At 38.4% G+C, this 22,488-nt stretch overlaps 1 protein-coding gene across 2 annotated transcripts in view; it reads left to right on the forward strand.

Annotated features, from left to right (window-relative positions):
* The first annotated feature begins 13,668 nt into the window (after window positions 1-13,668).
* The window catches only part of LOC134647775 (uncharacterized), a 39,520-nt gene continuing 30,700 nt past the window's right edge, over window positions 13,669-22,488 (forward strand). Inside the window, exon 1 of one of the 2 annotated variants that reach the window (XM_063502075.1) lies at window positions 13,669-13,729. The gene's annotated coding sequence lies outside the window, so the exon portion shown is untranslated. The remainder of the gene's footprint in view (window positions 13,730-22,488) is intronic. The other variant, XM_063502074.1, reaches the window with a different exon arrangement.

Raw genomic sequence — 22,488 nt, forward strand, 5'->3', positions numbered from 1 at the left:
CATGCCGCGGATTCCCGAGACCTTGACAAAATTGTAGGCCCTCGACCAAACTGCATTTCTGTGTTTAGATTTAAATCTGGCAAACTATTTTGGTTCATACGTTACGCATTGCTTACGTTACCTTACCTATACGCAGAGGTCGCAGGGCCAAAATCGTACTAGCGAACAACATGAAGTAGTCATTAGTCAAGTACAAAATCTTTTGTGAATGCGGTTAAAAGATGCGGTCGAAGACCAGATCCTTGTGAAAAGAAAAGAGCTCAAACAAGAAAGCTTTACACTTTAAAAGTACTACTGTATCCTTATTCGGCGTAAATGTACCTATTAAAGTTTTTATTGCTGCTTGAATGGCAGACATTACTTAGCGGCCGTAGTGCTGATCGGCGCTCGATTAAGGGTTCCGTCACACAGGCCCCATTTCCGGGCGGGGAGGAAATAAGCGGCGCGCCCCGCTCACGCCCTGCTCGGAAAACGCGCGTGTGTGATAGAACCTTTAGGCACTCAGCACACGAGGCGTAGGCGTGAGCGTCGCGTAAGCGTGGCGTAGAACGAGAGCGCTACGAGCATGTCCAAGTTCAAATAACCGCGGTATTCGAAAAACAAGATCCGTTCTAGAGAAGTGAACGATACGATATGTACATAGATACCTGTTAGTTTAGATTTCAACTAGATGTCTTTTGCAGCTCAATTCGGGCAACCAATGGCACTTTTACGTTAAATTATCGTACTAAGATCGTTTCAAAATCGTTTTGAGATCTACGAGGGGCGTTCAAAATATTCTCGGTATTGATATCTTACAACCTCTTCTAAAATTTCTTTCGTTACTGGCCGCTAAGGTTTATTCATTGACATTAAAAAAAAGTATAATTCGAACCGAGATGTTCTTTTGTTTTTCTGCAATTGCTGAACAAACATGAACATCATGTGGGAATTGACAATGTTAACTAAATTAGAACATCGATGCGTGATAAAATTCTTGACAAAACAGGGTAAAAATCAAAAAACCATAAAAGAGGAAATGGATTGTGTTTACCGTGAGTCTGCTCCTTCTTTATCTACCATTCAAAAGTGGTCAAGCGAGTTTAAACGTGGAAGGGAGAGTGTTGAAGACGACCCTAGACCTGGCCGGCCTGTAGTAGCTACTTCACAAGAAAATATTGATAAAGTGGAAAAACTTAATTGGAAGATGGTCGAGTGAAGGTAAAATCTATAGCACAAGTAACCAATCTCTCTATTGGTACCGTACATGATATTATCCATGACCATCTTAATATGTCAAAAGTAAGTGCAAGATGGGTTCCGCGAATGCTGACTCGGCTTCAAAAAGACATGCGTGTAGCTTGTTGTTCCGATTTTATTGACCCGTGCGGTGAAAATCCTGATGAGGTGCTGCAAAGAATAGTTACTGGAGATGAAACCTGGGTTCATCATTATGACCCAGAGAGTAAACAAGAGTCCATGCAGTGGCACATTAAGGGTTCAGCTCATCCCAAGAAGTTCAAGGTCATCCCTTCAGCTGGCAAGGTCATGGCCACGATATTTTGGGATTGTGAAGGAGTATTACTGATCGATTATAAAGAAAAAGGTGTAAATATCACAGGACAGTACTACGCTAACATTCTACGTCAATTAAAGGATGCAATCAAAGAAAAGAGGCGAGGAAAGTTAACCAAAGGTGTTATGCTTCTGCATGACAACGCCCCCGTCCATACTGCTCATATTAAATAAATAAAATAAAAATAAAAAGTCATTTATATTGCCAAGGCAGCTATTGTTGAATGTGGGTTTGAAACTGTTACTTACCCACCGTATAGTCCGGACTTAGCCCCCAGCGACTTCTTTTTGTTCCCCAATCTTAAAAAGGATCTGCGTGGAAATAAATTTTCCGATGATGAAGCATTGAAGGCGGCAGTGGAGGAGCATTTTTACACCAAAGATAAAAAATATTTTTATGCAGGATTAAAAAAAATAATTGATCGATCTTTTAAGTGTATGAACATAGGGGGGGAGTATATTGAAAAATAAAAATATCAAACTTTTCGTACTTGTTTGTTTTCATTCTCATACCGAGAATATTTTGAACATCCCTCGTAAAAATACATAACGAGACGTTTTAGACATTGTGAAAATCGTTCAAGAGTATCTCCAGAATCGCGGAAATGTCAAATTTGACAGGCTAGATCTTTAAAATATCGTTGTCGTATCTTGGTGGTGTCTAATAGATATCTAATACCTAGATGTCTAGTTCAGAATCCGAATCGGGCCAAAAGTCCGCACACAAAGCGTATTCGTAGCGTAGCGTGAGATCTCTGTCGTCATTACAACATGGGTAATGGCTCCTCTACACGATGGACCACCGCCGGCCACTCCAAGGGACGGACGCAGCCATGCGGTAGAATGATATAGCAATATCACTTGCTCCGTATAACGCATAAATGCGTCCCTTGGAGTGGCCGGCGCTGGCCCGTCGTGTAGAGGAGCCATAAGCGTGAAGAACTTGTATGCAAACCGATCACGCTTAAGGTGACAGTCCATTTCCAACCGCAGCTGCACTACTGTTCATTTTACTATGGACATTGACAGTAACAGCGACGCGTTCAGTACCAGTAGGCCGATTTTTGAATTTCGGTCGCTCGATTTCGTCACTCGAAAATCGGTGGAAAACGGCGAAATGCTGATTTTTGAAATACGAGCAATATAAATTGGGAATCTAGTGGTATTGATCACTCGTTTTCAATTCTATTAGTAGAATTTACATGCCTAGTAGTGGAGATATTACTGAACGAAATACACGAAATCGAGCGGTCGAATTTCAAAAATCGGCCCCCAGTAGTGCAGCTGCGGTCAGAAATGGAAGGTTACCCTTACGCAACTGTTGGTGGCCAGAACTCTACGCCTCTCGTAAAAAAGAAAGAGCCATTGGCGAATTTCGGTTTTCGCGGTAGCCCCTCTGGCTTCAATATGCCTTCGATCTATTCCCGCCAGTGCTAGCACTGGCTTTGTCAAAGTACTCAGTCCGAAATTTATACAGATCCGTGAAAGATACAAAACAATACATCGACATAGGCCTTCTGTATCTAATATAGGAAGTATATATTTATGTTATGTACTTAAGAGGTCCGTAACGAAAAGTATAAACCATGTCGTCTGGTTTTAAATACCAAATTTAAATGTTACAAACGAATATGTTTGTGGAGTGAATCAATTTAGGTAAGTAATAGTTGTGAAAGATATCCCAATGTTACAATACTTACAATATTCTGTATCTCCTGAGTACAGCCTTTTGTGTTTTCCAATCCGCTAACTTTACGTTTTGGTACATTCAAGCGGTCGCTAGCAGCCGCTATTATATGAAGCTCAAAAATGTTCACGTGTTTTCATAAAATTTTGTATTCTCCGACTCTACTGGGGGCCTAGCCAAAATCTACGAAACGCTTTCTGTCTCTCTATCACACTAATATGTAAGAGTGATAGAATGACAGAAAGCGTTTTGTTGTCGTAGCGCAACCAATTGGCATTTTGGCTAGGCATCCTGAAAAGACAATATGTATTTCGGTAGCTGAAGTCTACTACGTATTAGTTGCACATTATTTACTCATTGCTTTCATTGGAATAACAAATTAACAATTGTGTATATGCAAAATGGCGTGCTTGTTTAAACGGGGCTGTCTGATAATATGTAAATGTTAGTAATTATCATTAACATTAGCATACTGGACGTAGTTTGAGGACATTAAACCAATAACCTTTGCTTATCCTGCGTCTATCAATGACAGACTATGTTTAAACAGAGATCCTTTTATAACTCTATGATTTCTATGAATTTGAAATAGAGGCGGATTGTCTAAGTAAATTCTGTAGCCACAGTAAATTTACTGCCATCTTTCGACAGAAGATTAAAACTAATTAACGCCATGCTGCCGGATGCTGATAATCAATAATGTGTTTAAACCACACAAGCACCATTTTGAGAAAATGGCGTCTAAAGAAACCTTTTTTTCGCGGTTTTTGAGTGTTTGTTCTAAAAATTAAACATTTTGATTAAACTGTTGTATATGTCAGTTTAAATGCAATTAATACTAGTGATTTATACTTATAACTTTCGTAATTAATTTAAATTTGTCGCAATAATCCCCTTTTTGTTTATTGCGAATTGCATCATGACGTCAAACTTTCTCAAGAACGTGTCATTACTTAACACAGTTTTGCTAATTGTGTAAATCTGCCTTTGAACTTATAATCAACATGTTATAGCACATAACTTGTTGTGGCTAAATACTAACATACTATACATTTTGTTTTACAATAATCAATCAAGCCTCATAATGCATTGATATGATATTTTTTTCGATTTTCAAGAATGATTCAAGTGTAACAAGTTATTTAAAATCATTATAATTATAAAAATAACATTATTTTACGAAGGCACATTCAAATTGTTGAACTTGGCATTTAAAATGAATTGCTTAGAAAAACTACATCACTTTGCCGTTTTGTTTAGTTTAATTCGGCAAACTTTCCTCAAAAATAAAACCCTTATAAACTAACGTGATTACGCTTTATAAATACCTTATTTCGATCGGCATTAGTATTTATCTCTTTAAAACCGCAACAATTAACATGTTTGTACACTAAATTCGTAAAATTACTAATTATAAACATCATTTTTAGCAACATTTACCTTCATAGCGCTTATGGTAAAACGGAACTAATAGAATGTGATTTCCGCAATAATGAGTTAACCTCTCTTAAGACATTCTTGACATTTTAGTACGCGTTCTGACCATTACTGCAATAAGTTAAGACACTAAATGCATTAATGCAAAACAGACCACACATGTTAACGGATTTGTGTTAACCTTTTTTCCTCCTTTTGGAATATTTATACATTTCAAATCACTAAGGTCATTTTTGCAAAATGTAGTCGAGCGGACCAGCTACAATATGGCATTAAAATCTCATTTTTCAAGTTTTTGTTGATTGACACATTATTGCTTATCAGCATCAGATATGTCATATCAGTGAAAGAATAAGGATCAAAGTCAAGTGTTCTAACAGTTTTAATCTTCTGTCGTTTTAATGTACTGTGGCTACATAATTTACCATGACAGTAACTCTCTATACACTCAGTTCTCTTTGACTCTATACAAGATGGACGTTCGGACGTCCCTGTCGAAGTACAGTTAGTCAATAGAAGAGGATGAAACCAGGTCTCGGAACCGGTTTTTTGTAAAACCCAAAATAGCCCAATATTTTTAATTATTTTAAGCTCTTTACGTAGGACTGAATCATGTATTTAGGTAACAACTTCGTATTATTAGATTATCCCATTAAAAATGGAATAATAATAAGCCAAAGAACGAAAAAGAACGTAATAATACCGGTATTTTATGTATGAAGAAAAAACCGGTCCGAGCTTTGGATGAAACAACTCTCCAAAAAATAATTTTCTAAATGGAGATACATCTCTACAGTTCGCTTTCTAAATATGTCAAATTCAAATTGTTCTTCATACAGAGACATATAACCTGTATGTAAAGTCTGATCAGGAATATAATTATGATCACGCGCCATGTTGCGGAATTTCACTAAAACTATTTTTTTCATACTATACTGAACTGGCAGACTGGTTGGCACCCTATCTTCTTCTTCCTCGCTTTGTCCCGGCATTTTGCCACAGCTCATGGGAGCCTGGGGTCCGCTTGGCAACTAATCCCAGGAATTAGCGTGTGCACTAGTTTTTACGAAAGCGACTGCCATCTGACCTTCCAACCCAGAGGGTAAACTAGGCCCGTATTGGGATTAGTCCGGTTTCCTCACGATGTTTTCCTTCACCGAAAAGCGACTGGTATAAATATCAAATGATATTTTGTATATAAGTTCCGAAAAACTCATTGGTACGAGCCGGGGTTCGGACCCGCGACCTCCGGATTGCAAGTCGCACGCTCTTACAGCTAGGCCACCAGCGCTTTTTTAGCGAACTGGCACCCTATATGAATGAGAATAACAGGCTTTCGGACACTTGACATCTATCAAATTTGCGTTGTACTTTTTACTTTTTATATTATTATAACTTGTAAATTTTAGTAAACTGATAGTTCTTTAAGCTTTGCCGTCGGTAAAAATGGCCGCCGCGCCAAATATATTCACATTCTGGAAGAATTTATCACAACAAAGCAATTTGCGTGACGACGGCACTATTTTAATGCCTAGGAATGTATTATTAGTTTGTTTGTCAAGACTAGGTTCAAGGAAGTTTAAATGAACTCTATTAATTGTCTAGTTCTTTATACTCAGAACTATATATATATATACTAATAGCTTTCAAGAATATGCCCCTCCTCCGGGCGTAGGTACCTAGAGCACAGAATAAATAATAGTACTAAGTACAGAAGACACACTCTAACAAAACGCGTCTGTTACGATCAACACAGATATGGCCGCTAGGTGGCGACAGCGCCACGCGCGGCTTATGGCTTTCCCCAAAATTGGGGCCGAACGGATGTACTTGTATAGTTCGTTTTTTTTAGCATTAGAAATAAGGTAAACAATCTTGATGTGTCTTTTAATTGAAAAATACATTTTAAAAATAAGTTACGGCAAATATGTAACAATTATGAATCTAATACGATCATTTATATTCTTCTACTTTCATATAAGTAATAATTACTGATTTTTAAAAAGCGTTTTTCAATTAAAAGACATGTCTAGATCGCTTACCTTCTTTCAAGTTCTTTCTAATGCTAAAAAAAAACGAACTATAGCACAGCGACGAAATCGCGGAGTGAGACACGCCTGCCTAGAGTTAGTTTAGGTAAAGCAAGACGTACGAGTAGATACTTAAATTAAGGCACTTTCTGTACAAAAATACCTACCTATGTAAAATAAAACCGGTCAAGTGCGAGTTCGTTTTAACTCGCGCAGCGAGGGTTCCGTACAAACTTTCAATTATCTCATGTAACTATAAACACAAAAGACTTTTGACCAGAGTATGCTAAGCATAATTTAGTACAGCGCCATCTATAGGAAAATCGGCTGACTAATTTGCGCGACCGGTAATATGATGTAGGATGTAGGTATGTTTTGTATATTGATTTTTCAGGGATAATTCTTTAGATAACATTTGAACCGATTTTAACAAAAAATAATAATAAAGGTGTTTTAATTGTAATCTCATAGACATTTCAAGTATAATATTTACAATTTAAGCTCTTTCAAACGATACCCCACTGGACCTAGTAACTAGACTTTGAAATTTTGCTCCCTCTTCATATGGGGCATCTGGGGGCACGGCAGTGCCCCCGCCAAGTCGATTCTCTATTATGCGCGGTCCGATAATTGAGCAATTTTCGGAATTTCGATGAAATCTTGTTTTAGCAATTATAATGTTAAAAATTGAAAAATTGCTCTGCGGGCTCAGCACGGTTCCATTTTTATCGACTATCACTATGCCCGTCACTTTCGTACTTACATACTTGTTAGAACGTGACAGGCATGGTGATAAACGATAAAAATGCGACCGTGCTACTAGGGCTGGTTTACCACGTGTCACAGCCGTTTTTAAAATTTGCCACATTTCCTTCAGAAAAACAACTACCACACGCGTACGCGCACACAATGGAACGCCCATTAAACTAACGTACGTTCGCTACACGTGTCCATCGTAAATAGTAAAATGTATGGCGCTTATGTCAAGATGGACTGGAATTACTGACAACGACATCATTAACTGAAATGAGTGTACGGATTGTGTACAGCTATGTGTATTAAATAATATATGCAACCAGTAATTGGCGTGGGCACTAGTTTTTACGAAAGCGACCGCCATCTGACCTTCCAACCCAGAGGGTAAACTAGGCCCTTATTGGGATTAGTCCGGTTTCCTCACGATGTTTTCCTTCACCGAAAAGCAACTGGAAATATCAAATGATATTTCGTACATAAGTTCCGAAAAACTCATTGGTACGAGCCGGGGTTCGAACCCGCGACCTCCGGATTGCAAGACGCACGCTCTTACCGCTAGGCCACCAGCGCTTATTTCTATATTTTGTGTCGTTTGTTTTGAATCGTGACGTCATCAGCAAGAGCCGTTTCACTTTAGACTTTGGATCTTATTTCTATATTTTGTATCGTTTTCCACCTAACTAGTTAATTCCATTTGTCAGCAACATTTTTTTACTCGGGGATTCATTCACGAGTCACCTGTAAAGCTTTCACACGGGTAGGCATAATATAATGGAACGTATAGGCGTAGGTACAATTCTTAAGGGTACATTCTGATTGTGACTGCAGCAGCGTGACTTTTGGGACGTTCGCGGACGGTGTCACTATCAACTACTAGTGACGGATTGACTGTTCTACTTGGTAAGGTGACATTCGAATATCAGCTGCAGCTGCAACGAGTACCTACTTTTGTGACATGAACGTCACTCGCGGCAATACTGCGGCGTCGAACGTCACTCGTTTTATCAAAGGAAATTGACAAATACAGTGGCGGCAACGACGCCAGTGATGTGTTTTTAAGTGATGATAATTTATCTCGTACAAAAAAGAAAAAACCCTGTTTCCGTCCTTGCAGCCTGCCACCCCGGGCCATGGCCCCCTTGGCCCTAGGGTAAAAACGCCCCCTTAATGCAGCCACAGTAGAAATTTGAACGTCACCTTTACGTTAATCGCTATCTCTGTGTCTGTGAACACGTGTAAACATCGTAAACAGTTTCCGAGTACGATTGCACACGGTTCTGAGTATTCATTACTGCATGAGGATAAAACGAAAGCGAAGTTGCAATTTGCACTATCATGCAATCAATACGTATATCTCAATCTCAGTACCTATCCGTTTTACACTAGCTTGCGTTCAATTAGGTCTCCTTTAGACGATGCGAGAATTCGCATGCGAGTTTCATTACATTGCGTCATTTGATCAGTCGGCTGGATTGACGTAACTAAAATCGTATACGAGTTCGCGCGCCGTCTAAATGAGCCCTTAGGCTGTGAGAATATTGGTATCGTCTTTTTTAAATCTAAATACCAACGAACTAGAGCAACTATATTTAAGTTTGACTATAGTGCTCATAAATAACCCCACGGGAATTGTGTCGCGCGAGCGACAGCGCACAAGTTGTATCAAATATTGTAACATGTTTAACATACATAATTGTATTTTAGCCTATCCAAACTTTTTTTTAGTAGGTAGCAGGAAATTAGTGTATTATTAGTTACTTAGTATTAGGTACAGTATATAATTTCCAGTATAGTGTTTAAGTAATGAGTAAAGAGAACGTTGCATATATTCATAACTTGTAGCTAAGGTATCTACTGAGAAATAAGAATCCGGTTTACCTACTAAGAGGTATATTAAATGCATTTCCTATAAAACACTTAGATCCAGTCAGCATCAAAAGTATCTTCGATTTTTGAGAAGTTGGTTTTTGAACGCATGCTTAAGAATAGGGTATTTGACTGTATGTAAATTAAATGATTTCACACCCTGCATGAAATAAAGCATCAGATAATTACTAGAAAAACATAGATAGCAGTTATTTTTAAACACAAGTTCTATTTAATAAATCGGATAGAAATATAAAAAGTAGGTGAGTTGACCGTGACGTCACTGTGTAATGTTTCATATAAATTCCATATTAGCAAATCGTTTTGACAGTTTAAAAAAAGAAGCTGATTTGACTAGTAGATGTGGTTGTAACCTTAACCTTTTCGACGCCGTGTCAAACACAAAAGCTGTCACGCTGACGCCACGTCACCGAAGTGTCAAGACTGAAATTGAACTTTATGCATATGCACGTAGATCTATTTGCATGCTTCTTCAAGTGAAATGTAACGCCTCCAAAATTATTGTCCACTTATGTTTATCACTACATTTTTGCAAATAAATATATCTTTATCTTTATATTGCTCTGTGGTCTGTGACCGATTAATCTGTCTTTGGCGTTGAACCTACGGTGCGGATATATCGGTCACTGGCGTCCAAAAGGTTAACAGTAATATGATTAGAGCGTTCAGAAACCAATTCGTTTTAGTTAAAAATTGATGACCAATGTTTCCGCGCTATTCAAAATATCCCCAAAATATGTTCAACAATTAGATTGTGACATACTTTTGACCGCGATCTGTCGTTTCGTCTGTTCCGGGGTGGCATATTTTTAGTTCTTGGGGCTTGCTTGTAAAACCGTCCATTTCTGTCTAATTATATCAATAGACTGAGCTCCCTATCGCCTTTCATATTGATTATTCACTGCGAAAAGGTACGAAATGATACTGAAATTAAATTATTTAACTGAACCAAGCGTGGCGCACTGCGCGATTTTATTGGCTAGCCATAAGCCGCGCGTGGCGCTTGCGCCACCTAGCGGCCATATTAGTCCTAATCGTAACAGACGCGTTTTGTTAGAGAGTGAATGTTCTGTATCCAGTACTATCTGGGGGCACGGCAGTGCCCCCGCCAAGTCGAGCAAAACAAGGAGGCATTCTCAAAACTTTTTTGTAGGTAGTAGAAGCGTTGCGAGACTTGCATGCAATGTTTTTGATGGGATTATTTATTCGCTGACTGTACATACAAGTATTAGTAGAAATGTTGTATACTATTACGTTCTACCAACATGTTATGTGAATAACTTCAATGTTAATTAATAGTTATGTTATAGCTAATAGGCTTTTTTTTTTAATTATTCATAATTGCCTTTAAAGCGAACTGTGCTTAGGTATGGATTATTATGCCCATAATTATTTTGGCGGTCACACGTAGTATTATCATATAGATAGGTTTATTGACAAATGCGCATATATACATCTTACGTGATTATATAATATTATATAGATACTAATTTACATTCTCCCAGACGCCATACTAGCGAGTTAAATACGACTTGCTGATAGATTCACGACTTGTGAATGAATCCATTAGCAAGTAGTAAGTATTGCAAGTGATTGTGTTTATAGTAAAAAAAAACCGGCCAAGTGCGAGTCGGACTCGCGCACGGAGGGTTCCGCACCATCAACAAAAAATAGAGCAAAACAAGCAAAAAAAAACCGGCCAAATGCGAGTCGGATTCGCGCACGGAGGGTTCCGCACCATCAACAAAAAATAGAGCAAAACAAGCAAAAAAACGGTCACCCATCCAAGTACTGACCCCGCCCGACGTTGCTTAACTTCGGTCAAAAATCACGTTTGTTGTATGGGAGCCCCATTTAAATCTTTATTTTATTCTGTTTTTAGTATTTGTTGTTATAGCGGCAACAGAAATACATCATCTGTGAAAATTTCAACTGTCTAGCTATCACGGTTCGTGAGATACAGCCTGGTGACAGACGGACGGACAGCGGAGTCTTAGTAATAGGGTCCCGTTTTTACCCTTGGGGTACGGAACCCTAATAAATAATACTTTTGTAGCAAATATAATCAAGATCAAAATAAGATGATGAAAATTCTTCGTAAGGGCTGTCTATAGATATAGGTATTACTACACTGAAGAGCAGTTAGGCAATAAGTAGGTACATAGATAAACCATTTATTAGCATTACATAAATCAAAATATTTCATTAAATAGGTAGGTATTGTAAGAAATTACCACAGTTGATTAACCCTCTTGCCTCGAAATCCTCGCACCGCTCAAGTTTCCATTTTTCAAACCACTCGCTACACTCCTAATTCAATTTTAGAATTTTTCGCTCGCTCGGGTATCAATAAATAAGCACGAGGGGTGAAACAACAACTTTGCCCCCTTGTAAAACAAAGAAACTAGGTATTTCGATGGCTCTTACAGTTGTTATGCGAGATGGAACATTCGCCATCACTGTTCAGCAGTGGTCGTTTGTATATTATAGCCGCATAGCAATGATCGATAAGGAAATTCACTACAATGAACGAGTACATTTTCATCCATCTAGCTAGCTATTATTTCACTTTCATGCAAGGGGAATCCCCGCGTAATGGATTACAAATATGTACTGCCATTGTTCGGATTTAATCTGAATTCGGATAACCAATATATGCAATAATATGTTACACAACGAAGGCCGCAAAAATATCTGACACGATCTTATTTGTATAGCCATAAGAGCGTGTCACGTATTTTGGCGGCCTTCGAAGAGTAATATAATTATTGCAGGTGACTGTAAAATAATGTTTGTATACTTATTGAAAGCCGAAACCTTCACGCGACCGACAGACAGGCTGTGACTGACCGAGTTATGATAATATTAAGTAGGTAATGGTCTCACCACTCCAATCAGACCCCTAATTAGGGGTCCTTTCATGTCATGCGTTACCGGTATGTAGCCGTAGGCCCGCCCAATGTGCTTATCAAGACACTTACTATTGGCCATTGGGTCGTGTTTAAGCTCCAACTTCCCCTGAGCACGCTTGTGGGTCGCCTCGGGTCTTCGATCCTACGCGGAGACCGCTGCTATGAATAACGATATAATCGCAGCCAGTTTAGGCCCGGAAAAGAACTTGAACTTTGCAAGTGGATCTAAATTCGATATCATGTTGTTATTACTCGCTAACTAAATTGGGATCATCTTGTAAAGTCCAGCTTGCAAATGCTTGACGTCAGTAAGACTTCAACACCAAACCAAAGATCGAAGGAAATGTGGAAATTAATTAACTAACGTTCAGAACCATCCAAGGGTCGTGAGATGCTCACAATCGTACAATCTCGCGATTGCGACACATACGTGCCAGTATTTGTTGGCGCCGCGCGCGCGTGGTCGTGTCGATCTCGTTGTGAGTCACTCGTAAACAACTATAATATTATCGTAAAGTGGCGGGAACTGTGACAGGTGATTCTGATTTACAATACGGTGTGCGATCTGCTCCGGTTTTTTACGTTAAATCGTGTTAGAGGGGTAGGTCATGTCATGCTGAATAATTTTTACTATAGGACCCTTGTCAATTCGATTGGATATTATGATTTGCCATTTGATTCGCGATTTTAGGAATTATTCAATACTTTCCACATACATATTTACTTGGCAAAGTGTAGCTTAACTTTGAAAACTGTATTTATTTAAAGATACAATTCATATTTCAATAATCTGTAATTTATTTGTAAATTAAATAACTTTTTTCGGTTATTTAGGTATGTGGAGTGAATAGTCAGTGGTTTATGAAAATCACCCTTACAGGAGAGGGATTAAAATGTATAGGCTGTTAATAATTTGATATTAATATAATATAGTTATTATCTTCAGTGCATCTTGCTCGCGTTGATTTAAATATTGATAACAATCTTACATCAACATCAAATAAATTAATAAGAGTTATTATTGATCTCAATACTTCCCCAGATTGCGTGTTTAAGTATTAGTAATATTTACAGCAGGTGGAATTGACTAGACTAAATCAAGAATTACGTGGAAATCAACAATAAAAGTGAAGGAAAAATGTTATTTCTATAGCAGTTCTCTCGTGGGAACCGACAGTGAGATAATTAGCAATCTTTGTGACCCTGAGTTGAATGATAAATAACTCGTCAACGAATGTAGGTATATATATGTATAAACAAATAACAATAGTGAACTGTGTAAATCGCGTTGTGTAATGTAACTAAAGGTGAAATACATTCAACGATCGGTATTTGTGAATTCAAGTGAGTTAGTAAATCGTGTGGGACAAAATATATGGAGAAGAATACTAGTGTTCCATGGATAAAACAGTGAAGTGTAGTACTATTTGAGAGAAACGGGATTTGCAGATATTCTCCCACGGTAAGTCCAAACTAAATTTGAAACATTTCACATCCCATTAGTGATCCAAAAGACTCGAGCCCTGTTAGCGTTAGCTCTTTTCTTAGGGCTCGCCTCATCTCTTGACACCTAAAAGGCTAAAAGCCTATTTTACAAATGAAATAAAAAAGGCTTTTAGCCTTTTAGGCGTCAAGAAATATGAGGCGAGCCCTAAAAAAAGGCTCACAGGGCTCGAGTCTTTTGGATCACTACATCCCATCGTAACATTTCCATCTTCACCGCTTAGTGCCAGTTGCACCATCCGCACTTGACAGACTGATCAACGTCACCCGGCGCGCCGCGGCAGTTTAGGTTTACTATGAAACTTTCCATACAATTTAGCGAACCCTAACGATGACGAACAGTTTGATGCAACCGACCCTTACTTGGTTCTCCTGAAACTCCCTCCATAAACTGTGGAATGAAAGGTCGCCTTTGGTATTTACGTAGATAGCACCTCCAAAACCTTCAGGGAAAGAGCGTACTCCCATTTCAAAGGCCGGCAACGCACTTATAACATCTCTGGTGTTGCACCTGCAAGCGACGCCTGGACGCGATGGACACCTGTCCATGGCCGATGGTAATCGCTTATTTTCAGGCGTCAAAAAAAGCGTCATTAGATTAGCCATTAGATTAGCCAATAGATTAGGCGATCCGTCTGCTCGTTTTCCTCCTGTATCATAAAAAAAACATAAACATAGGTTATCAAAACAAAACAATCTACCATTGTAGATAAATAGATACGAGTAGGTACTTACAATTAAAATGATAAATTTGATATGAAGCATCAATAAGGCGTATAGGTACATATTATTAAACATACTTCCATATGTATTACAGATTATTATTTACTAGCTTTTGCCCGCGACTTCGTCTGCGTGGAGTTAGTAATTTGGGTAGCTTATTTTTACCCAATCTGATTTTTAACGATTCCCCATGCAAATTTCCACCCCTTTTTTCACCCCCTTAAAGGGAGATTTTTGGGATAAAAACTACCCTATGTCCTTCCCCGGAACTCAAACTATCTCCATACCAAATTTCAACCAAATCGGTTCAGCGGTTATTGATTGCCCATACAAATTTCCACCCCCCTTTTCACCCCCTTAAGGGGTGAGTTCTGAGATAAAAAGTATCCTATGTCCTTCCCCGGGACTCAAACTATCTTCATACCAAATTTCAACTAAATCGGTTCAGAGGCCGCGATTTAAGCGTGAAGAGGTAACAGACAGACATACATACTTTCGCATTTATAATATTAGTATGTATTATACATAAAACGATTAATGAATGTGCTCTTTCGCATTTATAATATTAGTATGTATTATACATAAAACGATTAATGAATGTGCTCGAAAAAGGAGTTTTTGTTCTATCGTACGCACTAGGAAGGCGCCAGAGCAGAGGCGTATTCTGATAGGATTATTTTATGGAACCAGAAACGCTACTTTTAACACTGACAAATCATATCCATATCAAATTAAAATTAGTAACCGCCAAATAAACAATGGAAAGTCCGATGATTTTGAAAATTAAAAGAGTAGGTACAGTCACCCGCAATAGTACGAGTATGTTACTCTTCGAAGGCCGCAAAAATATCTGGCACGATCTTATTTGTAGAGCCCTAAGAGCGTGTCACATATTTTTGCGGCCTTCGAAGAGTAACATACTATTGCAGGTGACTGTACCTCATTAAAAAAGCATACCTACCTATTAAACATTAAGAAATATTAATTATATATCAAGTAAAACACTCGTTCTTCTCTTTACTAAACTGTTTGCTGTCACCTACAGGGTGGCGTGTTGTATATAATTATATTTAATAGGTTATGGAAATATGTGATATGCAAAAAGATTATGAGTATGAGTACCTAACTACTCATGTATATTCATAACAAGTCCAGATCAAATTCATAACCTGTGAGTACAATCAGAATACGCTTCGCGGTCGGCAAACACGTCTCGCTGTCTAAATAACCGTCAATCAAGCTGACAGTGCGCTCAGCAGGCAATGGTATAAATAAATAAATTATAATAGGTACATAATTAATTCAAAGTAATTAACGCTACTCGGACGTAATTGGTACTGAAAGTGACTAATTGCCATATTACACACGGCCTTTTAACTGGTTGCTTTTAACATCTCATGCCACCTATGGCAGAAACTGGCCGAAGACCGACCCATGTGGCGTCGTGCTATTCACGATGGTCAATCCAAGAACGGCGATGGCAGCAGCGCTCCTTCTACCACAAAATGGATATAGTTTGGCTAATTTAAATAGGTAAGTACGTACATAAGACTTACCGTTAGAGTTAAGAGTATAGGTAGAGAGAGTATAGGAGGGATTTGGAAGGGGTAGACATTGGCGGCCTTTCTTTGATCAGATCGGGGAAATCCTGAAGAAAGCCCAGGTCAAGAGCATCCTAAACCGGCGAGCGTGTATGCGGAATGTTATGAAAGTAACGCGGAAGCGAAAGAGGTCTGACAGGATCGTAACGTAGTTGACAAACTGTGTGGTAGACTGGGAAGTGCGTGCTTTGCCCTGGGTCGAGTTGCGAAGGCTGTATTTCGCCACCGTACACTCGTTGGTACAGTAGGGTGCAGAGCTTTGGGGACGCTGTGCCGAATGGGAGAGGGCCTTTCGCTTTCAGAAACGAGCGGTCAGGATCATAGCGCAGGTGCCAGCAAATACCCCGGCAAAAGACCTTTTCAAAAAAGCGGCCAAGTGCGAGTCGGACTCGCCCATGAAGGGTTCCGTATTTAGGCGATTTATGACGTATAAAAAAAAAACTACTTACTAGATCTCGTTCAAACCAATTTTCGGTGGAAGTTTACATGGTAATGTACATCATATATTTTTTTTAGTTTTTTCATTCTCTTATTTTAGAAGTTACAGGGGGGGGGGACACACATTTTACCACTTTGGAAGTGTCTCTCGCGCAAACTATTCAGTTTAGAAAAAAATGATATTAGAAACCTCAATATCATTTTTGAAGACCTATCCATAGATACCCCACACGTATGGGTTTGATGAAAAAAAAAATTTTGAGTTTCAGTTCGAAATATGGGGAACCCCAAAAATTTATTGTTTATTTTCTATTTTTGTGTGAAAATCTTAATGCGGTTCACAGAATACATCTACTTACCAAGTTTCAACAGTATAGTTCTTATAGTTTCGGAGAAAAGTGGCTGTGACATACGGACGGACAGACAGACGGACAGACGGACAGACAGACAGACAGACATGACGAATCTATAAGGGTTCCGTTTTTTGCCATTTGGCTACGGAACCCTAAAAAGTAGGTATCCTCACGCTGCCTGCGATAGTCGTAATGCAGGTAGCCATTTACGTAAGAGAGAACCTGGCAGCATACAAGACGAACAGCATGAGTTCCAATTACAACACACGAAATGCCGGAAAACTAGTAGGTATTGATCGTAAATTAGTGAAATCCAACAAAGTAACTCACGTGATGGGCCCCGCAATCTATAATAAATTACCCCGAAATATAGTTGAAGCGCCTAGTTTGTCCAGCTTTAAATACCGCCTAAAAAACTGGCTAGCTGAGCGCCCGTTCTACAATCACGAGGAATTCTTATTGAATAAATTATGAGTATTAATTATTATTACCCACTGTAATGTTGACCTTTAACCGTATTAATTATGTACTAAGTATTCTTAATGTTGCTATTATAATTTTCTTCCTTGACGTGTAAAATGACTGTACAAATAAATGAGTATGAGTATGAGTATGAGTATGAGTAATACTTAGTAAGTGGAAATCCGTGGTCTCTGCCTCTCCGGGAAATAGGCGTGATTATGTTTATGTACTTATGTGTAATTGTGTATGTATGTGCATTAAGAGTTTTCAGAGTGGAAAATGTAATCACGGCATACAATTTATTCACCCAAAATGTCTAAAATATTGAAGAAGAGCTCAATTATGTTGTAAATTACCTGTCTAATAAATATTTCAGTCTAATTGCAACCATACATCAATATTTAGAATCTAGCTTCTAGTTAATAAATGGTCCATTGATCAATTTAAAAGCTATGAAATGAGATACTTACGCAAGCAAGCGTTTGCGCAGTGAACTGTGAACGTTTTAGATATTGTATAACGGTAAAATTTGAATTCGCGTCCGAGGTTGCTTTAGACGGAATTAATTGGTAAAGTAAAGACTTTTATAGCGTTATTCATAAACGTCTGCTAAGTTAATCAGCTTATGATCGTCGTTTGTCCCTCTCTATGGCATAACCACAGATAGGGACAAACGACGATCATCAACTGATTAAATTAGCAGCCGTTTATGAATAACGCCATTAAGACTTAAGGCTAGTCGATACAAGTGCGTCCATAGATGGGTCATATTATTTAATATTGTAGGGTCAAGGCAGGAACAATGGCTCAGCCCGAATGGTATGTTAAGAGCCCATTCTGCTCTGTTGAGTTAAAACCTTTCTAAAAACCATTGCTGGTGTTACATAAAGCCTTTACAAAAACCCGTAACTAAACCGGTCGTTCCTTTTTTGCGTCTCCGCTGCGTTAGGAGTAAAAAATAAATAGGTAGGTAATTAAATAACAAACGCGTAATATGCCTACCAATAATGTCTACCACCAATTTGACACTGACATATTCGCTAGCGTGTGCGCAATTTATTTTCTATGCATCTCACTCGTACTCGCATATTAGTGAGGACGAGATGTATAGAAAGTAAGTTACGCAGACGTTAGCGAATATGTCAGTTTGACACTGCTAAACAGTCGTGGTAAGGCTACTATGTACTTAAAAGGAAACATTTTTTCCACAGATAATGTGAGCGAGATGTATAGAAATAGAAAGTAAGTTACGCAGACGTTAGCGAATATGTCAGTTCACTGCTAAGGCAGTTACTTGCTATTATATGTACTTAAAATTATGCATTTTTTCCACAGCTAATGTGAGAAAAACTATGTAAGGCGTTTTTTATCAACAAATACGAGTAAACTTTGTTAACATAAGATTTTACCGTTCACGACAGACATATTTTCAACACACTTACCTACTGCATTCTTCATTTAGATCAAACGTGTGTATTCGCGTCTACAACCGAGCAAAACAAGTTACATCACTAATATCAAGATCACCTTGTTATTTGTAACGCTTAAGTGATTCATGTAATTTGTTTTTCATAAGTACTTATACACTTGCTATCGGCTCAATTAGAACAATGCATAACGTTTCACAGCAATACGGTACCGCTGTGACATCTTATAAACATTGTTCGAATTGGGCCGACACTAAGGACGTGTCTTCGCGTGGATTAATTGTGACTCTTCTCATCGAAACTGATAACGGTATCAGTGCGTGAAAAGCCTTTGATACGAACAATAATACAGACAGACTAGCGCCGTACCACGACTGCCTTAGCAGTGCCAAAATGACATATTAACTAACGTCTGCGTAACTTAGTATGAGCGAGATGCATAGAAAGTAAGTTACACTCTAGCGAATATGTCAGTGTCAAACTGGTGGTAGCCGTACAAGTCGTACAACAGTAGGTCACAAGAAATCAAACTAGGTATGTATTTCGGATAGGCTTACCTAATACTATGTAACATGATTACCTAAGCGTAACGTGTAGCACTTTTTTGACAGTTCAGGATTGCAGAACTAGATTTAATTCGTTCAATCGAGCTAATACAGGGTTATAACCGCGAAAATCGAAGTTCGCAAATTGCGGGCATATTTCTCTGTCAATGTAATTACGCCTTCATTAGATTAAAAGATAAAGATCCCCGCAATTTGCGAATTTCGGTGTTCGCGGTAGCCAATCAGAACTAATCAGCGTAACACAACAACTACTCTACATCTACAAGCACGCTTGTCATTGGCCAAATTAGCATACATTTGATGGAAGCCATTTTTCAAAAGAAGTATTCTTCAACAAGAAATGTCGCTGTTGACAGCTGACAGATCATATCCATTACCGTTTATAACAAGAGAAATAACCACAGACATAGAATCCGCGCTCGCGCTTGACAGACAGCTTAAGTGTGCGAAAGGGAAGCCATCACGTATATGAACATCCCATGAGTGCGAAAGAGTCAGACTACCAATATGAAAACGTATTATAACCACTTTTGAGTTTGACGACGGCCGCGGACGGCCAAGAGCGTATCACGGTAATTTTCAAATTGAAAAATATACATGGATTAGGACGAAAAGTATTAAATAAAGTAATTCAGTGAAGATGGTGTCTTGTAGTGTGCCGGATTTCAGTGTCACAGGGCCAAATAATCCAGCAAATACTCATTTCAGAGGATTTATGATATTCCGAGCGAAATTTTCATAACGATATTTTGTCAAATTAACAGCGTAAAAAGTGTAGGAAGCCGGTTTATACAGTTCATAATAAGTTTTTCTTCCTTTGCGTGCTAATATTTTATCATATTAGTCTATAATTTAAAATATTTTGTGTAAAAACATAACCTGTTACTTTACGCTAGGGCTTGACAAAATGTTCATATGACAGTATCGATAACTTGTCGGCATATTAATAGATATGTAATTATTTATTCACAAGACATCATTAAGATATTAGCTTTTATAACCGACTTCAAATAATAACGATTGATACCTTTTTGAAGGTGCTCATGTTTAGCGGTAAATTTAAACTTCACTTTCCAACACAGTAAGAGTTACATTAAGATAAGTCTGCAACAATTTTGATAGCACACGCAGTGTAGGTGTTATTTATACGTCATATTGTCGTAGAATTTTAACGTTTAAAATAACACATTTGAAAAAGTAGTCGATAAAGCAATCAAACATCGACAGATTATTAATATTTTGTGACATGACATCACTATTTTTGATCTCACACAGACAATTTACGCACACACTTGCATTTCATTTTTGGTCGCACTTTTGAAGATTGACAGTTGTTCTTTGTCATCTAATTCTATGGAAATAACTATCGGAATAGTCCTCCGTATCGCTATTATAGTTCGTTTTTATTAGCATTAGAAAAAAGTTAAAAAATCTTGACGTGTCTTTTTATTGAAAAACACTTGTGAAAAATAAGTCACGGCAAATATGTAACAATTATGAATGATATACGATTACCTATTTACATTCTTTTGCTTACACAAGTACGATTACAGTATTAGATTACACTTCTACATATTTGTTTACACACACGCGCACAACCACGCATACGCAGACACATTGATAATGCGTTTTTTTTTTATATTGAGCCCGGACACTGCTAACGAGTGTGTATTATTTCGGGAGCATTAAATTAAATTATTCTTTCCGCGTTCTCTATAATTTTGGCGCTCCACGCGCATGTCCATCCGGGATGTTAGGACTTACGTCAAAGAAGCTTGAGGTGCTCAACATAGCGAAACAATCTCACACCAGATCACTGGCTTTTGTTAATTAAAGCCCTCTTGACTCCTATTCATCGTCAGGCTAAGACAAAGGATGAACCCATCATAAACATTACATGTAAAAAGATGCAAGTCTCGCAACGCTTTTACTACAAAAAGTTTTGAGATGTCATGTGAAACCAAGTCAGTTATTTTAATCAGTGCCAGGGGGTGTTAAAATCAATAAGATATCTTTAATTTGTAATACGTATAATGACTTTACAAGTACAGATTTAATGTTTTTGAGAATACTTATATCTAAAGCATGTTAAGCCCTATATGTCACTGAAAATTCAGGGTTCTAGCTTCAGCCAGCACAAAATTACAGGACGTCGAAAATGGCCTGAATCGCTTCGAGAAAAGGATGGTACGGCCGTGCCTCTTTGTTTTGCTCGACTTGGCGGGGGCACTGCCGTGCCCCCAGATCACGCTAGAACCGGGCTGAACTGAACTTTCCGTCCGTCTTCGTTTTCTTCTTAAGTACCTATTTTTTTTGTTACCTAGGTACGAATGATAAACCTAAGTTATGTTTATTTTAATATTACGTTTCTCTGTCTTTTCCTTTCTTTCTTTTCTTTGTCATCTCTGTAAATGATATCTCTGTTCATTGCATTCTTCGCCGTTTCTTTTTAACTAAATAATAGTTTCTTTTTTTTCAAACATCGTTGTATTATTGTTTTTACTTGTAAACCGCATTATGTCCACCACAGAACAGGCTATGCCTAGTGTGAGGGCCAGCAAATGTATGTAATACTGTAAATATTTTATTTTTTGTATTTGTTATAATTATGGATCGGTGATCACCGACCGTCATGTATGTATGTACCTATGGACATAATTGTGCTTTTTAGGGTTCCGTACCCAAAGGGTAAAAACGGGACCCTATTACTAAGACTCCGCTGTCCGTCCGTCCGTCCGTCCGTCTGTCACCAGGCTGTATCTCACGAACCGTGATAGCTAGACAGTTGAAATTTTCAGAGATGATGTATTTCTGTTGCCGCTATAACAACAAATACTAAAAACAGAATAAAATAAAGATTTAAGTGGGGCTCCCATACAACAAACGTGATTTTTGACCGAAGTTAAGCAACGTCGGGCGGGGTCAGTACTTGGATGGGTGACCGTTTTTTTTGCTTGGTTTGCTCTATTTTTTGTTGATGGTGCGGAGCCCTCCGTGCGCGATTCCGTACGGTAGTACTATTAGTTATTCTGTGATTCCGACTCGCACTTGGCCGGTTTTTATAGAAAATTGAAGTGCGGGACCCCTCGGCCCGGACGCGGTTCATTCTAGAATCAGTTACCTAGTTATTGTCCTTATAAACAACCCCGAAC

The sequence above is a fragment of the Cydia amplana genome, chromosome 5 (genome assembly GCF_948474715.1).
Source record: "Cydia amplana chromosome 5, ilCydAmpl1.1, whole genome shotgun sequence".
Lineage (NCBI taxonomy): Eukaryota > Metazoa > Arthropoda > Insecta > Lepidoptera > Tortricidae > Cydia > Cydia amplana.